The following is an 8,602-nucleotide window of genomic DNA, read 5'->3' on the forward strand; positions in this document are numbered from 1 at the left end:
TTTTTGTATGCATGGTTGTTTTGTAAATTTTAGACCTCCTCAGCTACTCTCACCACATACAACCTCCCAAATAACAGATGCACTCAACATGTCTCCATTCACCCGAGCTACCAAACACACGAAAAAATATGTGCTTAGAGGTCAGCTTTTAATTATGAGGGTAGATAGCACTTCTTGGTTGGCTTGGGATACCAAACATAACCTAGGTGTCCGCGCATGACGACCGTGTAGGATAACGTAGCATAGAAAACAAAAAATTTCCTACCGCGAACACGCAATCCAAGCCAAGATGCAATCTAGAAGACGGTAGCAACGAGGGGATTATCGAGTCTCACCCTTGAAGAGATTCCAAAGCCTACAAGATGAGGCTCTTGTTTCTGCGGTAGACGTTCACTTGCCGCTTGCAAAAGCGCGTAGAAGATCTTGATCACGGCGCCACAAACGGGCAGCACCTCCGTACTCGGTCACACGTTCGGTTGTTGATGAAGACGACGTCCACCTCCCCGTTCCAGCGGGCAGCGGAAGTAGTAGCTCCTCTTGAATCCGACAGCACGACGGCGTGGTGTCGGTGGCGGTGGAGAATCCCGGCGGAGCTTCGCTAAGCGTGCGGGGAAGAAGGAGGAGTAGGGCGGCTAGGGTTTGGGGAGAGGGGGTGGCCGGCCTCCAAGGGGTGCGGCCAAGGTGGTGGCTTTGGTGTGGCCGGCCCCCTCCCCTATGCCCCTCATTATATAGGTGGAACCCCAAGTGTTGGACTACAAGTCTTCGAATAAGACCCGAACCCAAAACTTTCCATGTTATAGGGAAACCTACTCAAGGTGGGACTCCCACCCAAGTGGGATTCCCACCCTTCCATGTGGGGGGGTGGCCGGCCCCTATGGTGGAGTCCACTTGGGACTCCACCCCTCTAGGGTTGGCCGGCCATGGGTGGTGGAGTCCCTTCGGGACTCCGCCTTCCAAAGTGATTTCTTCCGGACTTTTCTAGAACCTTCTAGAACCTTCCATAAATGCACCGGATCATTTTCAAACACATAAAATGACATCCTATATATGAATCTTATTCTCCGGACCATTCTGGAACTCCTCGTGATGTCCGGGATCTCATCCGGGACTCCGAACAAATATTCGAACTCCATTCCATATTCAAGTTCTGCCATTTTAACATCCAACTTTAAGTGTGTCACCCTACGGTTCGTGAACTATGCGGACATGGTTGAGTACTCACTCCGACCAATAACCAATAGCGGGATCTGGAGATCCATAATGGCTCCCACATATTCAACGATGACTTAGTGATCGAATGAACCATTCACATACGATACCAATTCCCTTTGTCACGCGATATTTTACTTGTCCGAGGTTTGATCATCGGTATCACTCTATACCTTGTTCAACCTCGTCTCCCGACAAGTACTCTTTACTCGTACCGTGGTATGTGGTCTCTTATGAACTTATTCATATGCTTGCAAGACATTAGACGACATTCCACCGAGAGGGCCCAGAGTATATCTATCCGTCATCGGGATGGACAAATCCCACCGTTATTCCATATGCCTCAACTCATACTTTTCGGATTCTTAATACCACCTTTATAACCACCCATTTACGCAGATGGCGTTTGATGTAATCAAAGTACCTTTCCGATATAAGTGATTTACATGATCTCATGGTCATAAGGACTAGGTAACTATGTATCGAAAGCTTATAGCAAATAACTTAATGACGTGATCTTATGCTACGCTTAATTGGGTGTGTCCATTACATCATTCATACAATGATATAACCTTGTTATTAATAACATCCAATGTTCATGATTATGAAACTAATCATCTATTAATCAACAAGCTAGTTAAGAGGCTTACTAGGGACTCTTTGTTTGTTTACATAACACACATGTATCAATGTTTCGGTTAATACAATTATAGCATGGTATATAAACATTTATCATAAACATAAAGATATATAATAACCACTTTTATTATTGCCTCTTGGGCATATCTCCAACAGATCTCCCACTTGCACTAGAGTCAATAATCTAGATTACATTGTAAGGTACCTAACACCCATGGCATTCTGGTGTTGGTCATGCTTTGCCCTAGGGAGAGCTTTAGTCAACGGATCTGCTACATTCAGATCGGTGTGTACTTTGCAAATCTTTACTTCTCCATCTTCGATGTACTCGCGAATCGAATGATAACGCAGCTTGATATGCTTCAGCCTCTTGTGTGACCTTGGTTCTTGTGCATTGGCGATGGCACCCATGTTGTCACAAGTAGATGACTAGTGGGTCCAATGCACTAGGAACCACACCGAGCTCTACAATGAACCTCTTCATCCATACCGCTTCCGATGAAGCCTCCGAAGCCGCTATGTACTCCGATTCGTTGAGGATTTCGCCACCGTGCATCGCTTCGAGCTTGCCCAGCTTATCGCAGCACCATTCAATATAAACACGTACCCGTGACCGTGACTTAGAGTCATCGAGATCGGTGTTCCAACTTGCATCGGTGTAACTTGTTACAACGAGCTCTTGGTCACCTCCATAACAAAGAAACATATCCTTAGTTCTTTTCAAGTACTTCAGGATATTCTTGACCGCTGTCCAGATGTTCCATTCCTCGGATCACTTTGATATCCGCTAGTCAAACTAACAAGCATGTGCTATATCCGGTCTTGTACATAGCATGGCATACATGATAGAGCCTATCGCCGAGGCATAGGGGATCTCGACTCATCCTTTCTCTTTCTTCTGCCAGTAGCCGGACCTTGAGTCTTACTCAAGACCTTGCCCGGTAACATAGGTAAGAATCCTTTCTTACTTTCGTCCATTCTAAACTTCTTTAGAATCTTGTCCAGTGTATGTACTCGTGATAGCCCTATTAGATGTCTTGATCTATCTCTATAAATCTTGATGCCTAATATATATGATGCTTCACCAAGGTCTTTCATTGAAAAACTACTTATTCAAATAACCCTTTAACACTGCTTAATAGTTCTATATCATTCCCAATCAATAATATGTCATCTACATATAATATCGGAATGCTACAGAGCTCCCACTCACTTTCTTGTAAATACAGGCCTCTCCATGACGTCCGTATAAACCCGAAGTCTTTGATCACCTTATCAAAGCGTCGGTTCCAACTTCTTGATGCTTGCTTCAGTCCGATAGATTGAACGCTGAAGTTTGCATACTTTGTCAGCATTTTTAGGATCGACAAAACCTGTGGGTTGTACCATATACAACTCTTCCTCAATGTCTCCATTAAGGAACGCCGTTTTGACATCCATCTGCCAAATCTCATAATCGAAAAATGCAGCTATTGCTAACAAAATCCTCACGATTTTAGCTTTGCTACAGGTGAGAAAGTCTCATCGTAGTCAACACCTTGAATTTGTCGGAAACCCTTTGCGACAAGTCGAGCTTTATAGACAAGTAATATTACCATCAGCATCTGTTTTTCTCTTGAAGATCCATTTATTCTCGATAGCCTTGCGGCTATCGTGTAAATCTACCAAAGTCCATACTTTGTTATCATACATGGATCCCATTTCGGATTTCATGGCTTCTTTCCATTTGTTGGAATCTGGGCTCATCATCGCTTCTTCATACGTCGCAGGGTCTTCATCATTGTTATCTACAATCATGACATTTAGACAAGGATCATACCAATCGGAGTGGCACGTTCCCTCGTCGATCCGCGAGGTTCGCGTAGCTATCTCGTTTGAAGTTTCATGATCATTATCATTAGCTTCCTCTCCTGTCGGTGCAGGTGCGTACAGGAACTTCTTCCGGCACCGTGCTACTCTGATCTATGAGCGAAGATTCTTCAATCTCGTCGAGTTCTACTTTTCTTCCAAGTCACTTCTTTCGTGAGAAACTCCTTCTCAAGAAAGGATCCGTTCTTAGCAACAAAGATTTTGCCTTCAGATCTGTGATAGAAAGTGTACCCTATTGTTTCTTTAGGGTGTCCTATGAAGACGCATTTCTCCGCTTTGGGTTCTAGCTTATCAGGTTGGAACTTCTTTACATAAGCTTCGCAACCCCAAACTTTAAGGAACGACAGCTTAGGTTTCTTTTCAAACCATAATTCATACGGTGTCGTTTCAACGGATTTAGATGGTGCCCTATTTAAAGTGAATGCGGCTGTCTCTAATGCATAACCCCAAAACGATAACGGCAAATCGGTAAGAGACATCATAGACCGAACCATATCTAAGAGAGTTCGATTACGACGTTCGGACACACCATTTCGCTTGTGGTGTTCCCGGCGGTGTCAATCGTGAAAGTATTCCGCAATTATTTAAATGCATGCTAAACTCGTAACTAAGATATTCACCTCCACGATCATAACGCAGAAACTTAATCTTCTTGTTACGTTGATTTTCTACTTCACTTTGGAATTCCTTGAACTTCTCAAAAGTCTCGGACTTGTGTTTCATAAAGTAAATATACCCATATCTACTCAAATCATCCGTGAAGGTTAGAACATAACGATAACCACCGCGCGATGCTACACTCATTGGTCCGCACACATCGGTATGTATGATTTCCAATAAGTATGTAGCTCGCTCCATTGTACCAGAAAAATGGAGTCTTAGTCATTTTTCCCATTAGACATGCTTCGCATCCGTCAAGTGACTCAAAGTCAAGTGACTCAAGAAGTCCATCGGAATGGAGTTTCTTCATGCGCTTCACTCCAATATGACCAAGACGACAAGTACTACATATAAGTAGAATTATCATTCAATTTAATTCGCTTAGCATCAATGTTATGAACATGTGTATCACTACTATCGAGATTTAACAAGAATAAACCATTCATTTCAGTGCATGGCCATAAAAGACATTACTCATATAAATCGAACAACCATTATTCTCAGACTTAAACGAATAACCGTCTTGCATTAAACAAGATCCGGATATAATGTTCATGCTCAACGCAGTACCAAATAACAATTATTGAGGTTTAAAACTAATCCCGAAGGTAGATGTAGAGGGAGCGTGCCGACGGCGATCACATCGACTTTGGATCCATTTCCAACGCGCATCGTCACCTCGTCCCTTGCCAGTCTTCGTTTATTCTCGTAGTTCCTCGTTTCGAGTTACAAATGTGAGCAACCGAACCAAGTATCAAATACCTAGTGCACTACTACGAGAACCAAGTAAGATAGACATCTATAACATGTATATCAAATATACCTTTCTTCTCTGACGTGGCCGCTCTTCGGATCGGCCAAGTATTTGGAGCAATTACGCTTCCGATGCCCCTTCCCCTGGCAGTAATAGCACACAAGCCTCAGGCTTAGGACCAGCCTTAGGCTTCTCGTGATGCGCTGCAACTTTCTTGCCGCTCTTCTTGAAGTTGCCCTTGTTAGGCTTGCCATGCTTTTTGAAACTGGTGGTCTTGTTGACCATCAACACTTGATTCTCCTTCTTTATCTCTACTTCAACAGATTTTAGCATGGAAAAGAGTTCAGGTAAATCTTTGTTCATGTTCTGCATGTTGTAGTTCATCACGAAGTTCTTGTAACTTGGTGGCAGTGATTGAAGGACACGATGAATACCCAGCTGGTTAGGGATCATCATCCCCATGTCACCGAGCTTCTTCGCATGCCCGGACATGGCGACCATGTGCTCACTAACGGAGCTGCCCTCTTCCATCATGCGGCTAAAGAACTGTTTCGAGGCCTCATAGCTCTCCACGGCCGCATGAGTCTCAAAGATAAGTTTGAGCTCACGATCACTCACGTGGATCGTGGTGCTCAAAACGCTTTTGGAGCTCGCCTCTAGGCTGCACAAGATGGCACACCGAACTTCGGAGTACCGAGTTGCCCGAGTCTCGTAAACATTCTTTACGTCCTCTGGCATCGGCAGAGGTGGTGGGGGACCTAGCGGTGCATCGAGCACATATTGCAGGCTTCCACCATTGAGGAAAATCCTCACATGACGGAACCAGTCAATGAAGTTGCTACCATTGCCCTTAAGCTTTTCTTTCTCTAGGAACTGGTTAAAATTGATGGAGGGGGGCGCCATGATCTACAACATATTTGCAAAGAGTTTAGACTAAGTTTATGATAAATTGAGTTCAATTTTAATTCTTAAATTAACTAGGTGAACTCCCACTCAAAACAACATCCCTCGCATTGTCTTAGTGATTACACGAACCAAATCCACTACACCAAGTCCGATCTTCACGAGAAAAGATGTAGCTTCAAAGGCGAACACTCAAAGTGTTCATCATATCATTCATATGATTCATGCTCTACCTTTCGGTATCCCGTGTTCCGAGACCATGTCTGTACATGCTAGGCTCGTCAAGGCAACCTTAGTATCCGCGTGTGCAAATCGGCTTGCACCCGTTGTATGCACATGTAGAGTCTATCACACCCGATCATCACGAGATGCTTCGAAACGACAAGTCTTAGCAACGGTGCATACTAAGGATGAACACTTTATTATCTTGATATTTAGTGAGAGGGATCATCTTATAATGCTACCGTCGCGATCTAAGCAAAATAAGATGCATAAAAGGATTAACATCACATGCAATTCATAATGTGTGATATGATATGGCCTTTCTTCTTTGTGCTTTTGATCTCCATCTCCAAAGCACGGACATGATCTCCATCATCACCAGCATGGCGTCAAGGTCAGTGGCGCCGCTTCATGGTTGTCCATCACTTATAGCTACTATAACAACTACTTGAAATAAAGCTATTACATGATGAATAGACACGCAGGTCTTTAACAAAAATTAAAGACAACCATTAGGCTCTCGCCGGTTGCCATAATACAATAATGAACATCTCATACATCAAATATAATCATCATCACATCATGGCCATATCACATCACCAAACCCCGCAAAAACAAGTTAGACGCCTCTAATTTGGTTTGCATATTTTACGTGGTTTAGGGTTTTCGAGTAAGATCCAATCTACCTACGAACATGAACCACAACGGTGATACTAGTGTTGACAATAGAAGTGCAAATTGTAATCTTCACTATGGTGGGAGAGACAGACACCCGCAAAGCCACTTATGCAATACAAGTTGCATGTCAAGCGTGGAGCAAGTCTCATGAGACGCGGTCATGTAAAGTTAGCCCGGGCCGCTTCATCCCACCATCCCGCAAGAAGCAAAGTACACAAACTAAAGCAACAAAAGCATCACCGCCCACAAAACCATTGTGTTCTACTCGTGCAACAGATCTATGCATAGACATGGCTCTGATACCACTGATGGGGTTCGTTGCATGGAAAACAAAAATTTTCTACCGCAAACAAACAAAACCAAGATCCAATCTAGGAAAAACGCCAGAATCTAATCTACTAGATTGAAGCAACGAGACGGATTGGATCTACATACCCTTGTAGATCGCTAAGCGGAAACGAGATTGAATCTCGTGGTTGATGTAGTCGTACACTTTCCGATCTCAAGATCGCGATGACGATCCCTCTGGCGTTGCAAACGGGCAGCACCTCCGTACTCGGTCACACGTACAGCTCGATGAAGACACCTCCTCCTTGTTCCAGCAAGCGGGGAGATGTGGTAGATGGGATCTAGTCCAGCAGCACGACGGCGTGGTGGTGGTGGAGAGTTTGCGCGGACAGGGCTTCGCCTGTACGCGTTGGGTGGAAGAAACTAGGCAAAAGGTGGAGCAAACGGAGCAAACCGGAACAGCCAAAAATCTGGTCGTTTGCGTCGGCCGCGTGCTCCTTTTATAGGCGAGCGTGATGGCTGAACTTGCAAACCAAGCAAAAGTTTACTTGGCCGGCCAAGTAACCAATCATTCAAAATGATCAGCCCAAGCTTTGGCTTGTTGGACTTCTTGCGTGAGTCCCAGGACTTGTTCCCTGGCCGGCCATCTCACGTGAGTGTTGGCCGATTCAGCCGGCCACTCTCTTTTTTTCCTTTTCTTTTGCTTTGATAGTTTTAGCTATACATGGGTCTACTAAATTGGCCCATTAGCAAAACTTCTTATAGACTACTTTTAGCCCCACATTTATTTCTACTAAATAAATTAATATTAATATTTACTAATTCAATTAATTAATAAATCATTAATCATCTTCCCGGAACAATTCCGTAACTCTCCAAAACTATTTCTTTAATCCCGAAACTACCCCTAACAACATCGCAACCTTAAGTGTGTCACCCTACGGTTCGAGAATGTGCAGACATGACCGAGACGCCTCTCTGATCAATAATCATCAGCGGGACCTGGAGATCCGTAATGACTCCTACATATTCAACGATGACTTAGTGATCGATTGAACCATTTACATACGATGCCGATTCCCTTTGTCTCGCGATATTTTACTTGTCCGAGGTTCGATCATCGGTATCTCCATACCTTGTTCAACCTCGTTACCGACAAGTACTCTTTACTCGTACCGTGGTATGTCATCTCTTATGATCCAATCATATGCTTGCAAGCCAATCAGACGACATTCCACCGAGAGGGCCCAGAGTATATCTATCCGTCATCAGGATGGACAAATCCCACTATTGATCCATATGCCTCAACTCACACTTTCCGAATACTTAATCCCATCTTTATAACCACCCATTTACGCAATGGCGTTTGATGTAATCAAA

The sequence above is a fragment of the Lolium rigidum genome, chromosome 5 (assembly GCF_022539505.1).
Source record: "Lolium rigidum isolate FL_2022 chromosome 5, APGP_CSIRO_Lrig_0.1, whole genome shotgun sequence".
Lineage (NCBI taxonomy): Eukaryota > Viridiplantae > Streptophyta > Magnoliopsida > Poales > Poaceae > Lolium > Lolium rigidum.